The following is a 17520-nucleotide window of genomic DNA, read 5'->3' on the forward strand; positions in this document are numbered from 1 at the left end:
TTGGATATATATTTCAGTGTACTTTGTTTCTTTGTATTAAGTACACCTTGGATCCATCTTATAAATAAGGTAGGTGGGTTGTGATCTATGATTCTGTTTATAAGAATCTGCCAGTAGTCATTTAGGACTTCCATTTATGTGCCATAAAAAAGAGGGTACCATATGATTAAAAGTAACCATCAAATCCTTTGGTAAATAGCATTGGGCAGCATTTTATAACAAGAAGGTATAAGATAAGGACTTTCTAAATGCACAGAGGGTTAAATACAATGAATGAAATGGCTGAATATAGCTGACATTATCGAGCACTATTACATCATTGATGTCATTTACAATTCAACATACACCTCTCAATAGGAATTAAATGATCTTGGTGAATTTCAGAATAAGTCCATCATACAAAATGAAAAATACCAGCTTGGGTCCAGTAACACTTTTGCCCTTTTGAAGCAAGAAGACTGACATTTTCCAGCACTAATGCTATGTTTATTCAGGCCTTAGGATATCATTTCATTGATCATTACTCAGTTCTGTGAATTGTGCTCTTGAAAGACATTATACCTTGCTTGTTGTCTCTTAAATAGAAATGAAAAAATTAGCATATAGGATATCATGACATAGTGACTGATACAAAGAAAACAGTGAGACTTTTTTCTTGTAGAAAAGTAGGGAGCTGATAGACTTATTTCCCTCTAACATATATTTTTCTAGCAGAGTGAAACCATACGTAATAAGGCTTAAAAATAAAATACATACCAGTGAAGAGAAATAATAAAATTGCTAATTATTCTACCAATATTATGGTTTTTTCTACAAAAAACAATAAAAGCTTTAGCTCCCACTTTGATTATGACCCATTTTTCCACACTTGAGATAAATTACTTTCTCTTTGGAGTAAAGTGAAAGTGAAGTCACTCTGTCATGTCCAACTCTGCAACCCTATGGACTGTAACCTATTAGGCTCCTCCGTCCACGGGATTTTCAAGGCAACAGTACTGGAGTGGGTTGCCATTTCCTTTTCCTTTGGAGTAAAACTACTTCCTAAATACCTCAAAATTAATGTAAAAAGGTATAAAAACGTAACAGTGAAATGGAAGCTATTACCAATGGTTTTCTGAATATGATTCACAATTATATTGTAATCAAAATATAATTCTGACAGGATGCCATAGACTAATTTACAAGGTTCTAAATAATGTATCTGATCTAAGTAGTGCTTAACATCAGAATGTGCAGGAACACACTCTAGAGTGAGCAAGCAATGGAACTGGCCCAGATGTGACCGTGCAAAGCTCAAGAGTTGATGCCTGAGCCTAGCCTCAATAATTCACGTGCCCTTTATCTATAGTTGGTTGATTATGTGTGTCAGTTACAGGATGATAGCATCACAATCAACCTGCATCAATGCGTGCCATTCGATAAATTATGGGGACAAATGCAAATAGTCATGATTTCATTATAATGACAAAAATGACCAGTGTTGCCTGGTTTCTATAAGGCAACACTGTAATCAGGAATTTTCACTGTGACTATTACCCATTAAAATCTATTTAGGCTTTTGTGATGGGTGATTTTCTTTTTACTTCAAATCTAGTGAAAATTAGTTATCATGATCACATTCCTTCTTTCCACTATTATAACCACAATTTCTACCACAAATTACTTTTATCTGCTTACTAGACATCATGAAAACTTTAAACCTAATCTCTGAGTATGGCATTTTGAATACTGGAAGTGTTCATATTTACATAGATATTTAAGGATATTAAGTAAGAATTAGTAGCCTATAGAATCCTAATTACCATTCTATCCTAGGAATCTAAATATTAATCAAAATGCAAAAGATAGAGCTTCCATTCAGACTTGATTAAAATAAAAAATGCAAGTAGTCCCTAGCTTCAGCATTTTTTTAGTCTAAAGCTCTCAGTTGTATCCACATATCTTGTACAATGATGCAGAGAAGTCAGCATTATGACATGAAATGCTAGCACTTCCTCAATCATCAACAAGATAAAAGCATATCTTTTATACACTATCAACCAGCAAAGAACATGATGAGGACATTCTATGTGCTTTTAGAAAATAAAGTTGAAATCAAACTCTGTTTAATATCTCTCTGGTTTTACAGACACAAGAAAATTGTGGTTTTAATTTATCATAACACCTGGCTATTTTGATAACTCAATTAATGGTTTTGGATAGATGGATGTCACCTGGCATTGCCTTAATAGGAAAGTGATATATTTTGGATGACCATGTGGTATTATAAATCTCTACTGCTTATGCTGGCCAAAGATTACTGTGCCAGAGATTACCAAGTACAACTCCAGGCTCATAAAATCAGTGTGATTTATTTAATACTGCCCTGGCCTGGACCAACTACTGATCATTTCCACCAGTATATATTATACACACTGGGATGACAGCAAGGACTGGGCATCTAATTACAAAGATGAGAACATATTTTTTTTTAATGCAGGTTTGTATCTCAAAGGGATTCATAATGAATGCCAACTGAATTCATTTTTGCCTAAGAAGATCTGAATCTTTCTACCTCAGGACTCTAGGACCATATTATCTGTAGCAGTAAGGATGCAAGGGGTATTAATATGGTTACCATATTATTGCCAAGAAAGTGAAGAGAGAAGGTGAAGAAAGATTAGGGCTGTGGCACTCAGGGAGTTTCAGGACAGAATATGTACAAGAAAACCTGTGCTATTAAAATTGTGGTCAGTGTTAAAAAAAAGAAAAAGAAAACGTGTTTCAGCAGGTAGTGATATGGGCTAGAGCATATCTTGTACTGTGAAGAACACGATAAAATTCCACAGACTTGGGTGTTTACAAAAATCCTTCCTCTTTATTTTTTCCATACTTTGCCCTTGGATAAGGTTCTATTAGCAAGTCAAAGAGGAGGATAAAGGTCATGAGGGATTTGCAGTCCAGGACTCAGGACTGGATCTTGGAGACCAGGTATGTTGAATCACTGTAGGAAATGTCCATAATCTACACCTCTGGAGGGAAAAGCAATACTCAGCAGCTGGAATAGGCCGATTTGGAATAAGTATCAGCAAATTAACTTTTCCGTAGGCTTTAGAGTAAATCTTCCTAGGGGTAGGGAAGTGGTGGCGTGGTAGGAATAGTATGTGAAAGTCAACCAAAAGAAAGTCTCATGGGCCTCATTAAAACAAGCAGGGAGTAAGAAATTCTGAGGATGTGAAGAAATGAGAGGAGCTGAGACTTAGTGACTAATGAGTAAGGGACCGAGGGACCAGAATTTGCAATCTGGATCAGCTACTTCTTTGCTGGGCCGCTCTGGGAAACTGACTTCATCTCTCTATTCCTCTGGCACCTTGCCTTTTAAGCAAGCTACTCAGTCTTATCTCATGAGGCAGCTGTGAGTAACAGATAATAAAAGCAAGCTTGAAAACTTGCAAGTACACAAAAATTATATAAACATGAAAGAAGAACAAGAACTGCTGGAATATATTATGTAGGTTATACTTGATTCAATAAAAGGCTTTCATTTGCCTTTGACATGTATTTTATTCCTTTTATATTCATAAATGAAATGATACCGAGCTTTATTACTTATCTAAAAGACTTTGCAAACCTTCTGAGATTGTTACCACATTAGAAGCAAATAAAAGATTTACAATACAAGATACTGTTCCTGATAGAATGGGGCCAAGCAGAAAGGCAATGAGACAATATTTTTTGCCCAGCAATTCTTTGGCTCTTGAGAGTTCAAAAAATGATGTTAAAACTCAGCAGTATTTCTTTTCTGTTTGTTTTATATTCTTACCCATATGAAGGTGCCAGCTTATAGGGTATATAAACTTATACCAAAAAATGCCATCTAGTGCCATCCATAATTCTCATATATGTCACTTAGCTAATTTAAAGTAGATTTAACCTAGAAACTGTAGTGTTTCCCTAAAACACATGTGTATTAGTTTCTAGACTTTGACAAAGTGATAGCTCAATAAAAATCATCATGAATGATGTGAATGTTTACATTCAGGCCAAGTCACAAATTTGGCTCTGCTTAGAAATCTCTAACAAACAAGCTGGAACACACAAAAACTTCCGACTGGTAGCACTATTTTCACTTCCAAAAAAGACAGCTAAGAGCAGCATATAGCAAACTTATTGGTTTAAATGGATACACACCTTTACCCCTCTTTCAGAACATTTGAAATAATGACTAGCAACTTCCAGTGAAAATGTTCATTATTTACAATTTTATATGTCAGTTATACCTTAATAGAGCTGCAAAAAAGTTGATTCTGTATAAATTTGCCAATGGACTGACTTTACTGTTGTATTAATATCAGTGAAGTATAATTAGAAGTGGACTGCACTTCTAGGCATAGACTCTACTTTAATGTGGTATTTGGCCATCACAGTTGTGGTAGCCTGAACTGGAAGAGGAGTTGACTTGGCATGTCAGAAGTGAAACTGTCTATTGAGACAATTTACACAAAGGCAACTTGTGTTTAACAACTTTATTTAACAAATTAAGTTGAGAGGTATAAAATCCATCAATGGATAGTTAATGCTTTGGGGAGAGGGTCGTTTTAGAATATGCTATCATTTTGACCTGTCAAATGGAATATTCATTCCAGCTATACCAACCTTTTTACTGTTCATTACATGTGCCAGACTTGCTCCTGACTTAGAAAGGTTTGCCATTCCATCTATCTAGAACCATCTCCTTGCTTTTCATGGATATAGTTCCTTATGCCATTTAGAACTCAACTCAAATTTCACCATTTCAGGGAAGTTCTCCCTGATCTAAAATAGAACCATCACACCTACAGCTTCTCTCCCACTAATGCTTTTATATTGTTGTTGCTTGATCGCTAAGACATGTTCGAGTCTTTTCAACCCCCTGGACTGTAGCCTGCTAGGCTCCTCTGTCAGTGGGATTCTCCAGGCAAGAATACCGGACTGGGTTGCCATTTCCTCCTCCAGAGGATCTTCCTGACCCAAGGACTGAACGTTCGTCCCCTGCTTGGCAGGTGGATTCTTTACCACTGAGCCATCTAAAAAGTCCAATTTCATACTATACACCCCTTATTTACTGGCCTTTATAAACTTCTCACTATCCTTCATTTCCATAAAGCATTTGACATTATCAAAACAAGACCATTATCATGCCATCTCAAATTAGTCAGAATAAAAAAAAAAAAAACTGTTTTCATAACAGTGAAATCTTTAAGTGGTCTCCTAGTTCCCATGTTACTTCCAACTTCTACCTCTTGTTCTCTCAATGTTAGGGCTCCAAGGCTTGAATATATGGATTTTTACAGTTTCAACCATTAACCTCATATGGATGATGGTCAAATTCATCTTTTTAGGTGGCCCAAATCTATTAGCCAAATTTTAGCTCTTTATTTCAGCAGACTGTTATGGGTTTTATCTCAGTATGTCATAACTCTTTAAGATAAGATTTCTGATGCCAAAGCCTATCTCAACTCTTCTGGGGAGTAGGAAAGGAGAACACCTTGAAAGCAACAGCTCTTGTTGACATCCCCATCAATGTTCACTGTTCTACTTGGGCTTAATCATTAGATGGATCAGTCAGTTCAGTTCAGTTCATTTCAGTCGCTCAGCCATGTCCTACTCTTTGTGACGCCATGAATTGCAGCACGCCAGGCCTCCCTGTCCATCATCACCTCCCGGAGTTCACTCAAACTCACGTCCATCGAGTTGGTGATGCCATCCAGCCATCTCATCCTCTGTTGTCCCCTTCTCCTCCTGCCCCCAATCCCTCCCAGCATCAGAGTCTTTTCCAATGAGTCAACTCTTTGCATGAGATGGCCAAAGTACTGGAGTTTCAGCTTTAGAATCAGTCCTTCCAAATGAAGACCCAGGGCTGATCTCCTTCAGAATGGACTGGTTGGATCTCCTTGCAGTCCAAGGGGCTCTCAAGAGTCTTCTCCAACACCACAGTTCAAAAGCATCAATTCTTCGGCCCTCAGCTTTCTTCACAGCCCAACTCTCACATCCATACATGACCACTGGAAAAACCATAGCCTTGACTAGACGGACCTTTGTTGGCAAAGTAATGTCTCTGCTTTTGAATATGCTATCTAGGTTGGTCATAACTTTCCTTCCAAGGAGTAAGTGTCTTTTAATTTCATGGCTGCAATCACCATCTGCAGTGATTTTGGAGCCCAGAAAAATAAAAGTCTGACACTGTTTCCACTGTTTCTCCATCTATTTCCCATGAAGCGATGGGACCAGATGCCATGGTCTTAGATGTATAGATAACCCTTTCCTCTCTCAGCACTCATATAGACTCCATTACCAGATACATCCAGCTCTTGGCTTGTAATTTCTTCCCGTTTGTTCCTTCTTGCTACACTCACCCTTAAGTCATGCCCAGATAAAGTCTCCTAAATGTTCTCAATGCCTTAAAACTTTCTTTTCCCTACCCATTACACTAAGACCATTTTTTCTTCCTATTTAAAACTCTTAAAGGACTTCTATTGCTTATATGATAAAGTAAATATTCTTTTAGCTTATCATTCAAAATTCAAAATAATCTTGTTCTAAAATACTCATATAGCCTCATTCTTCACTTGACCCTCCATTTACCTTGCACTGTGGTATAAGTGGAATATTCCTTGTATATACCATCCTGCTCCTATACCTTTCATTATAATATAATGGCTCTCCTCACCTGCCCTCTCCTCAATTTCCTGCATCATTGACACTATTTGAAAACCTGTCATCAGTTCAAGGCTAAGGCAAATGCTTCTTCATCTCTTAAGTGTCCTCTAATGTTCCCTTCTCCTATGTCATTTACAAGCATGGAGGGTACATTGATTGCTTATGTGCAAGGAGAATAGAACCAAACACACTGAGCACCTAACATGCACTGGACACTGTGCTGGGCATGACTGTCTCATTCAATCCTCACAAGAATCTTACAATGCTATTGTATCAATCCAAGTTCACACACCTAGGTGATGGAGCTTGTAGTCAACCCCAGGTGGCCTAAATTAAAAAACAAAAGTAGAATAGAAACAAAACAGAAAACCAAGAATGGAGTAGTATAAACTAAGAACAAAAGAACTCTATGCCTGTAGTTCCATTCTATGACACTGATAACATCAGGTCATAATGCACTTACTAATGGGTGTGTCCTTTTTCCACATCTAGATCTATGGTTCCTTTAGGACTGTGTCCTCTTAGTCCTTGCACAGTGCCCTTTTCCCTGGTTCCATTTTACTTATCATCCAGGTCTCAAATGAAACATCATTTCCTCACCCGCACTTCCGTCCCATCCCAGGTGAGGACCTCTTGTTACGAAATCTTATCAGCCATTGTACCTTCGGGTTCCAATCCCCATATTCACCATTGGTACCTTTGGGTTACACATCCCCAGATTCAACCAACTGCATAATTTATCCATGTACTGGCAATTTAACACTGCTTTAGGTATTGTAAGTAATCTATAGGTGATTTAAAGTATACAGGAAGATGTGCATAGGTTGTATGTGAATACAAATACAGATGCAAATACTATGCCTTTTGGGGCTTCCCAGGTGGCTCAGTGGTAAAGAATCCACCTGCCACTGCAGGAGACATGGGTTTGATCCCTGGGTTGGGAAGATCTCCTAGAGGAGGAAATGGCAACCCACTCCAGTATTCTTGCCTGGGAAATTCCATGTACAGAGGAGACTGGCAGGCTACAGTTCATGAGGTCACAGCTGCTGCTGCTGCTGCTAAGTCGCTTCAGTCACGTCCAACTCTGTGCGACCTCATAGACGGCAGCCCACCAGGCTCCCCTGTCCCTGGGACTCTCCAGGCAAGAACACTGGAGTGGGTTGCCATTTCCTTCTCCAATGCATGAAAAAGTGAAAAGCGAAAGTGAAGTCGCTCAGTCGTGTCCGACTCTTAGCGACCCCATGGACTGCAGCCCACCAGGCTCCTCCATCCACGGAATTTTCCAGGCAAGAGTACTGGAGTGGGGTGCCATTGCCTTGAGCATGCACATGCTATGCCATTTTATATAAAGGACTTGAGCATCCCAGACTTTAGTATTCTTAGGAGTCCTGGAGTCAATCACCCACATATACTGAAAAATGACCATATTTTGTAGCATTGCTACAATTAATGAACATTCCTGTATTTATACATTCTGCTGCTTACTAATATCCAGGTACTCACTTATTTAGTTACTAAGGCAAGAACTAAGAGTCGTACGCAATTGAAGTGACTTGGCACGCACAAACTAATTTAAGGGCAGATACCATCTCTCTCCTTCACAAGTATATCATCAATGCCTCACACAGTATTTGGCTCACAGTAGGCATACATAAATATTTGCTGAGAGAATAAACAAATACCTCGGTATCTAGGACAGTGCCTGCCTGGCATATCATAGACTTTCCTATGCCCTGATCCACTATCACTGAAATATTCCCTTTTTGGTGACTTAATAGATGGATGGATAGATATATGAACAATTCTCAAAACTCCCCTAGTCTAGATTTCTGAGACTGGCATCCCAAGAATGATAGATATACAGAAGAAAGAGCAGAACGTTTCTATTGTCTAATATATTTTGGTGCTGATTATTAAAACCATCAGCATACTACCTGTCCCATTAGAGCTCACCTTTAAGTGAGTTTCTTCTTTCTTTCCTTCCTTCCCTCTTCTCTCTCTCCCTCCCTCTCTCTCTCTCTCTCTCTCACCTCCTCTTTCCCTCCCCTTCCTTCCTTCCTTTTCTTTCTTGCCATCCTGCCTTCCTTTTTCTAAAAGGCAAATCTAATTCTGGCAAGAAATGTATTTTTGATATGCTTGGCACAGCTGCTTCTGTGGAGTTAGAAATGTTAAAGAATACAACACAACATAAATAGTACAAATAACATAAATAACGAATAGTACTACAGTGTTAACATTAAACTGGTTCATTTAAGGACTGGCAGCAACAAGTGTTGGTTCAAAGAAATTAAACACCTGGACATTCCATAGATACACAGTATGTATTAACTGGTGTGAGTAGTACAACCCATGAGAAATTTGTTTTCCCACACAGCTATTTCCATCTCAGGTTTAACACAGACCACGTTGAAAGACCTCTTTGTTTGGGTGCAGTGTGATGCTGTTGGAACAGTACCTAAAATGTCAAGATGATATCTCTTAACACCATAGATTTACACAGCACTGTGTTTCACAGAAGCCCAATTGTGGTGGTTTTAAAATCAGAATTGTGCCAAAGACCTGGCGCTCCGCAAAGGATGCCAGATGGTTACCCTGCAAAATCTCTTCTCAGAAACCAGGTGGGTGCTGCATCATACTATCCCGCCCAAAGGTGAAGTCCTGCCTGCATTAGCTCTGTGCTGTTCCAGGAACCAGTTCTAAGAGGAGCACTTTTCTGACAATGGAAAGTATGTTTCTTCCAGTGGTGCCTAGCATAGAGTAAGCACTCATCAGCTCAGTTCAGTTCAGTCGCTCAGTCGTGTCTGACTACGTCCAACCCCACGGACTGCAGCACACCAGGCTTCCCTGTCCATCACCAACTCCTGGAGTTTACTGAAACTCATGTGCATTGAGTCGGTGAGGCCATCCAACCATCTCATTCTCTGTTGTCCCCTTCTCCTCCCGCCCTCAATCTTCCCCAGAATCAGGGTCTTTTCAAATGAGTCAGTTCTTCACATCAGGTGGCCAAAGTATTGGTTTCAACTTCAGCATCACTCCTTCCAATGAATATTCAGGACTGATTTCCTTTAGGATTGATTGGTTAGATCTCCTTGCTGTCCAAAGGACTCTCAAGAGTCTTCTCCAACACCACAGTTCAAAAGCATCAATTCTTCAGTGCTCAGCTTTCTTTATAGTCCAACTCTCACATCCATACATGACTACTGAAAAAACCATAGCTTTGACTAGATGGACCTTTGTTGGCAAAGTAACATCTCTGCTTTGTAATAAGCTGTCTAGGTTGACCATAACTTTTCTTCCAAGGAGCAAGCATATTTTAATTTCATGGCTGCAGTTACCATCTGCAGTGATTTTGGAGCCCCCCAAAATAAAGTCTGTCACTGTTTCCACTGTTTACCTATCTCTTTGCCATAACGTGATGGGACCAGATGCCATGATCTTAGTTTTCTGAATGTTGAGTTTTAAGCCAACTTTTCCACACTCATAGTACTACTGATTGATCTTTTAAATCTAAAAATCAGTATCTTCAGCCCAGTTTTACTCTGAGCACCAGCCTCCAACCGCCCCCTCAGGATCTCTTCTTGGATCTCTGCTACTCAGGAGCCAAAGAAGAACTATCGATTCCTATCCTATACACTCTCCAACCCATGCCATAGGCTAAATCAACTTCTACCCCAGGTCCTCTTCAACTTTGTAAAGAGCACCACCATCTACCAAGTTCCTTAAGAAAAACATAGGGTTCTTATGAATTACTCTTGATTTATAACGTCCCATTGAAATTCACCGGTCAGTTCTGTTGACTAGTAAGTTCTGACACCTACAGCATCCTCTTGCCGAACTGGCTTCTCTCCTTCCACTCTAGTTCCTTCAAAGTCCACTGCTGAATTTTCCAGCAGCCTGGGTAACAATGCACACGAGAATATTCATTCCCCGACAGCTTCCTAAAATATTTAGAATGAAATAAGATCTACTGTTCTGCTCCTGCCAAAGGAGAACCCCATATACTACTTGTTTCCTACTCACTAGGCACTCTCCAGCCACAAAGGCTTTGTAAGGCCACAGAGATACTCAACACACCAAGTGATTCAGCTCGGCCCCTGCTGGACCTGCCGTTTAAAACGCAGGTCTACATGGGACTTCCTCCTTCATGTCTTTCAGACCGCTGTTCAAATACCATCTCTTCAGATTTCCCAGTCTCCTTTCGTCTCAATTATATCATTTTGATTTTTTTTCACAGTCCTTGATTATAATATCTAAAAGTGTTATTTGCTCCTGTGAACTTATTATGTGTCTTCCCACTAGTTTATAAACTCCTTGAGACTGTCAACGGTCACTGCTGCACCCAAGCATGTAGAAGTGTAACTGGCTGACTGGCTGGAAATGCAGCTAAGACCAACATCTGCATCAATGGGACCAGGCATCTTCCTGAGTCCTGAGATTTTATAACTCTTACAGAGCAATATTTGATCAGGATCAGTCACAGACAGTATAAAAGAATCTAAGTTCAATTTTTCAAAAAACAAAATGAAACAAAAACTGAGACAATGTGTCCAAAGAGATAATGTGCATTTAGGCAGCACTTAAATTCCACCTGAGAGGTGATTTTCAAGCTAAGCCCAGGCGCACCCAGGGAAGCTGGTACTCTGGGCTCCCAAGCACCTCACTGTTACCAGAGCAACTCTGCTTTAATATGCTTTTTTTAAAAATAGATATAATTGGCTTCCACAAGAAGGGATATCTGATAAATAGGATTCACCACTAAAAAAGAATTAAGGGACTGCTTAATATATATGTTTCTCCTGAAATCGCTCAGTCGTGTCCAACTCTTTGTGACCCCATGGACTGTAGCCCACCAGGCTCCTCTGTCCATAGGATTCTCCAGGCAAGAATACTGGAGTGGGTTGCCAGTTCCTTCTCCAGGGGATCTTCGCGACCCAGAGATCTAACCCAGGTCTCCCGCATTGCAGGCAGACGCTTTAACCTCTGAGCCACCAGGGAAGCAAATACATACGTTTATGTGCGTTTAAAACCTCAGATCCTAAAGGAAATCAGTCCGGAATGTTCACTGAAAGGACTGACGCTGAAGCTGAAACTCCAATACTTTGGCTACCTGATGCGAAGAATTGACTCCTTGGAAAAGACCCTGATGCTGCGAAACATTGAAGGCAGGGGGAGAAAGGGATGATGGAGAGTGAGATGGTTGGATGACATCACCGACTCAATGGACATGAGTTTGAACAAGCTCAGGGAGTTCATGATGGACAGGGAAGCCTGGTGTGCTGCAGTCCATGGGGTCTCAAAGAGTCGGACACGACTGAGAGACTGAACTGACTGAAAACCTCAGAAAATAGATGGGCATTTCGAGTCATTGCACGCTACTGTCTTCTGGTGCCACTGTCGCAGCTCTTGCTGAGAGACCCCCCTCCTTTAGCTGGCCCTGACAGTATCTGGATGTATCTTCTGTCCCATCTGGTAATCCCTTCTTCACCCTGCTCTTAAATTAACATCTCTCCTTCCAAGCCCACATCTGAGCTGCCCCTCCCCTATGGCTCCCAGTGCTACTGAGCTCATGGTGCACTCAGCAGCCTGGCCTGTGACCACTGCCCTTACTTCATTTTCCTTCCCTGTCTCTGCAGCCTGCACAGAATCTAGACCAGTTGTGCCGAACTATTCACTTGACATTTTCCAACCAGACCTGAAATTCTCCCTTCTTATATATGGCTGTCCTAGGGCCATTCCTCATACTGACCTGCCTTTTCACTTGAGCTTGTCAGTGGAAATACCATCTGTGCTCCCTTAGGTTTCCCATTCAGCACCCCCACCTCACCTTGCCTTCTGGGACATATATCCCTCACCCCCTGTGCCCACAACTCTGTTTGCACCATTGCTGTGACACAAGTCATGCTATTTTCCTCTCTGGACTAGAGACGTAGCCAGCACTTGTAGAAAGAGATGAGACTTAGAGCAGAGGTGTCTGTTGCAGGTCCCACGTCAATGCATACTACTTGTGCAAGTTTGGACTTCTTTCTCAGAGCTGCAGCCACTTTACCTACAAAAATACACAGAATAATACTGACCTCTCAAAGTTGTAAATATTGATACATATGAAAATAATTTGGAAGCTATAAATGTGAGTGTTCTTATTTGCTGCTTGGGACTATTTCCATCTATCTTTGTACCTGCCTCTTAGCCCTGATGCCTATGTAGCAGAGTTTATTAATTTCAACAAAACTCTGAGAAAGGAGAAAGGATTCATTCTGATTCAGTGCCTCAACTTGAACTTTCAAGTTACCCAGAAGAGTTCTTTCACATCTGGGCAGGCTTGGGAGAGGTTGGGGGGAGAGGGGGAATGATTGAAAGAGAAGTTATTAGGCATTTATTAACTGAAAGCAGTAAATCTGCATGACAGATTAACTGGGGGTAGGTCCAGATGAGCCCCTGACAGGGCTGCTGTGAAGCTAGAACCATGCTGGGTCTCTCAGATTTCTTAGAAGTCCAGCCCCCAGGAGTCTGGGGAGCTCCCCGCCCAAGAGCTCTTTAAGAGATAACTTGAATGAGACATTTGAATTAATATGTGTATAGGTTTGTTTGATGGCCATAGTGTACAATATGCTTCCCACCAGGCTCCTCTGTCCACGGGATTCTCAAGAATACTGGAGTGGGTTGCCAATGCCCTCCTCCGGGGGATCTTCCCAACCCAGGGATCGAATCCACCTCTCTTATGTCTCTTGCATTGGCAGTCAGGTTCTTTACTATTAGTGCCACTTGGGAAGCCCCTCTAGGAGAGGGTTAGATAGGAGAATAAGAACATGGGTTCCCTGGACTGATGCTCCCTGGAGAAGTTTTAAAGGATGATCTGGTCTCTGCATTCAAGTACCAAGGCTTGGTGGATGCAGGGACATTTCAAGAGAAGTTGTGCCTGATTTCCTCTGATTCAGCTTCTTTTCCATCTTGTAGTGCTGGATCATCATGGCAAACTATTCCGGTTGTACACTGAACAAGAGTACACGTAGGAAGATATCATTCACATACTAAATTTGTGCTTTTTTGTTATTGTTGCAAGTTTCTGCCCAAGGAAAGTCAAGTAAGTGTCTTCACCACCACTGTTGGGGCACACACATATTGGATCATCACTATTCCTTTATCATCTAGCCTGCACCTCCACTCCCCCCGCAACTCTTTAAAGACAAGGACTGTGTCTTAGTCATTATTTATTTTGGTCATATGTATTTACAGGACCTGACATACAATATTTATTCAGTAAATCTGGTTGTTTGACTGATGAATGTGGGTTTTATAAGTTTTATTAGGAGGTGTCATATTTTCCATTTTTTCTTCATTCCTTTTATGTTTTCCTCCCAGACTTCGGGTTTTGTCACAGAGATAGTACTTTCAACAAACAATATAAATCCTCGCCCAACACACAAGTTAGAAAATATGGCAGGAACCCTAATGAGGAAATCATCTTTTCAGGACCTAGTTTTCCACTCTTTCTTCATTTCCAAGTTATCAGCTGCATTTTCCTACAACCTAAAATTCAGGACACTGATCGAGTCAGTTAAGACGATTTTATTCCAAGCCTGCTGAGTATAAAGGGCTGCATTTTGCTCTGGGAAGGGATTCAAAGTCTTTCCAAATAAATGGCCTGCTTGTCTAGCTGTCAGAGTGTGGACTTCTTTGGCACTCTTACCCTAGTCCTGATTCAAGTTTATGCGCCAGAAACGGAACTTCTGCCTCTTTCAAATTCAACAAGGTCTTCAGACCATGGTCGTCTTGCACAATATGGACCTGGTATTAGAGCAACAGAGGGTATTTACAGTGTATTTAAATAACATAGTGCAAAGAATAGGAGGTTTGAAAGTCTGGCTGGGTTTGGAGAACTGACTTCCATAAATCTAAGACCTGAAAAATACCTTTTTTGTTCAAATGTTGGAAAGATTTTTGTCAATTTTTTGCTTGATTAGGATTTCTTTAAGTTTTCCTGGTAACCAGAAACAAGTTTCACAATTTGTGTCACACTTGGCTCCTGTTCCGGGGACTGAGGGAAAGCTTGCTCTTGCTTCAGTAACCCCTGCACAGTGGAGGATGAGGAGCTCAGCTGGAGGAGGCCTGCCAGCAGTTAACCCTGCCAAAACAAACAGGAATCAGTGTGGACAATGGGAAGATTATGTGGTGGAAAAAGGATAGCCTGAACGAAGGCAGGAAAGCCACATCAATTGTATTTAGAAGCTGCGTCTTACCCCCAGATTATAAAGCCTTTCCTCCGAGCATTCAGAAGATGTTGCTGTTTTACTGAAAACTCACCCACCAAAGGTCAATGGGTGGAGCTGAAACAGAAAGCTTTTCTCTTGTAACTTCCTGTGTGTCCTGGTATCTGGCCACGAATCTTTGTGCCACCGCTGGGTCCTCTCACTCACTCTGGTATCAAGCCTTCCAGGGCTCCCCAGAGGAGAAGGGCAGAGCTCAGCTGCCAGGGGCAGAGGCAGAGGGCTCAGTGGTCTCCTCAGTAGGCCCTCTCCATGCAGCTTCCTGACAGACATCATCAGCCAATGGCCGGGCTCCGGCTGGTCCTCCGGTGAAAAACCTGAGCTCAGTCCAGGCTCAGCAGAACTGACGAGGGCTATGTCCTTGAGTGTAAATGATTTTCCACTTCCTGTTTCTTCCTTTTTAGGAGCCAAAATCAAATGAATAATTCTGTTTCAAATGAACAATATAGCCAAACTATACAGTGAATCATATGACACTCATGTAATCATCACCCAAGATTTCTATGTGTTACTATTATTTGAAAGAGATCTGTTTTATTCTGTTTTGTTTTTTAAAAGAAACATAATTTTAAGATACAGTAAATCTCCATCTTCATCCTTTCCTACCTAGGAGGTACCACCTGAAGTTAACATGGATTGTTCCCACGTGGTTTTTAGGACTTTTATCACACGTTTTTATTCATAAAATTGTATATAAAAATGATCTTGTGTGTTTTTTAAACTTACATGAATAATACAGTTATCTTTTAAGATTAACTTTTGCACTGAAACTAATGTTTTTGAAGTTTATTATTCCAAGTACTGGTAAATTTAGCCTTAAGATTATTTAATATTACTTCAAATTAAAAAAATAAATCTAGCCTTCTATTCAAGGGCATGCATTTTCCCCACTTTATCACAAAGAATACAATCAACCTGCTATGCATTGATTCTAGCATGTATATCTAGTATTTATTTAAGTAAACACTCAATAAATTAGAAGTACATTTGCTGAACCATAATTAACTTAATCAAATGATAGCAGAATTGTTTTCTAAGAAGTTGTACTAATTTACAAGCCCTCCAGAAACATGTATTTACCAAAACTTGATGTCAATAGATTATGTTTTGCTAATCTGATAGCCTCAAATGGCAGCTCACTGTTTTATTTTTCAATTTCCTGGTAACTAGTAAACTTGAGCTCAACTAGTGAAGTTGAGTGTATTTTCATTTTTCATATGCAATTGCTCATGTGTGTCTCTTGCTTTTAAACTGCCTCTTAATAAGCTTTTAGCTACACTGCCTGTATGCTAAATTGCTTCAGTCACGTCCGACTCTATGTGACCCTAAGGACTGTAGCCCAATAGGCTCCTCTGTCCATGGGATTCTCTAGGCAAGAATACTGGAGTGGGTTGCCATGCTCTCCTTAAGGGCATCTTCCCCACCCAGGGATCCAACCCCCATTTCCTATGTCTCCTGCTTTATTAGGCGGTTTCTTTACCACTAGCGCCACCTGGGAAGCCCCTTAGCTACATTTCTACTGTGTTATTGTAGCTCTCTCTTTTTTTTTTAATAGTTGAATGTTTAAGTTCTAATTTTTCATTAAGATGTATTATAAGAGTTTACAAGAATTATATTCATACTAAAAAAATTTTTTTTGGTCATGCCAGTTGGAATGTGACACCTTAGTTCCCTGAACAGGGATCAAACCCATCATTTCCCTGCAGTGGAAGGTGGAGTCTTAACTACTAGAGAGCCAGGGAATTCCTTGTAGAGATTTTTTATAAATTTGGGGTTTATAAGTGGTTCCCATAGATTTTTCCAGTCTGTGACTTTCCTTTTCACTTTGTTTACGCTTTCTCTTAACTTTTAATGTAGTTTAAATTTGTTTTCTAAAGTAGTTAGATGTATTCATCTTTTTCTCTATAATTTACTGGTATTTTGTGATTTTATAAAAAAAGAACTCTAGGTTTACATACTGAAATTTCTTCTACGTTTTCTCTCTTTAAATTATCAACATATTTATTACACCCTCTACTCCCATGAACCTAAGTCTTTGAGTATATACATCTTCCATGTTTTTCCTAAATTTTTTTTTTTCTGTCTTTAAGCCACTTGGGAATGTGAATTTGTATGTCATGAAAAAGAAGTTTAATGTTATTTTTTTCCGTATGTAATCAATTGGCCCACACAATTTGTTGAAAATTCTACCCTCTTCCCACTGATTTACAACATTGCCTGTCATATCCCAAGTTTACTCTAGAGTATGTTTTTAATGTCTTCATGCTCTCAATGATCACTTTTTCTATCTCTAAACCAGTATACTATACTTTTAAAACTATAATAATTTTGTTAAAAGTCTTAGTATAAGTAATTTTTATCTTTATCTTCCTTTTTTTCCTTCCCCTACTTTTCTTTCTTCCAGATTTTCCTGGCTTTTGTTGACCTTTTACTCTTCCATAAGACTGCAAAATCAGCTTGTCCAGTTCTTCAGGAAATCCTGGTGAGAACATGACTGCAATTATATTGAATTTATGAATTAATTTGGAGAAAATTGATGTCTTTATAATCTTTTCATACACAAAAACATGGATTTTAA

The 17520-nt window shown here is 39.9% G+C and overlaps 2 protein-coding genes across 7 annotated transcripts in view; one reads left to right on the top strand and one right to left on the bottom strand.

The window, feature by feature from the left end:
• Nucleotides 1-17520, bottom strand: part of RFC3 (replication factor C subunit 3) — a 250751-nt gene that overhangs the window by 183764 nt on the left and 49467 nt on the right. The gene's annotated exons all lie outside the window — the stretch shown is intronic.
• STARD13 (StAR related lipid transfer domain containing 13) overlaps nt 1-17520 on the top strand; it is a 492819-nt gene that overhangs the window by 36088 nt on the left and 439211 nt on the right. For all 3 annotated transcript variants that reach the window (XM_070380429.1, XM_070380432.1, XM_070380430.1), the window contains one exon: nt 17347-17424. The gene's annotated coding sequence lies outside the window, so the exon portion shown is untranslated. The remainder of the gene's footprint in view (nt 1-17346; nt 17425-17520) is intronic.

Source organism: Bos mutus, chromosome 12 (genome assembly GCF_027580195.1).
Source record: "Bos mutus isolate GX-2022 chromosome 12, NWIPB_WYAK_1.1, whole genome shotgun sequence".
Classification (NCBI taxonomy): Eukaryota; Metazoa; Chordata; class Mammalia; order Artiodactyla; family Bovidae; genus Bos; species Bos mutus.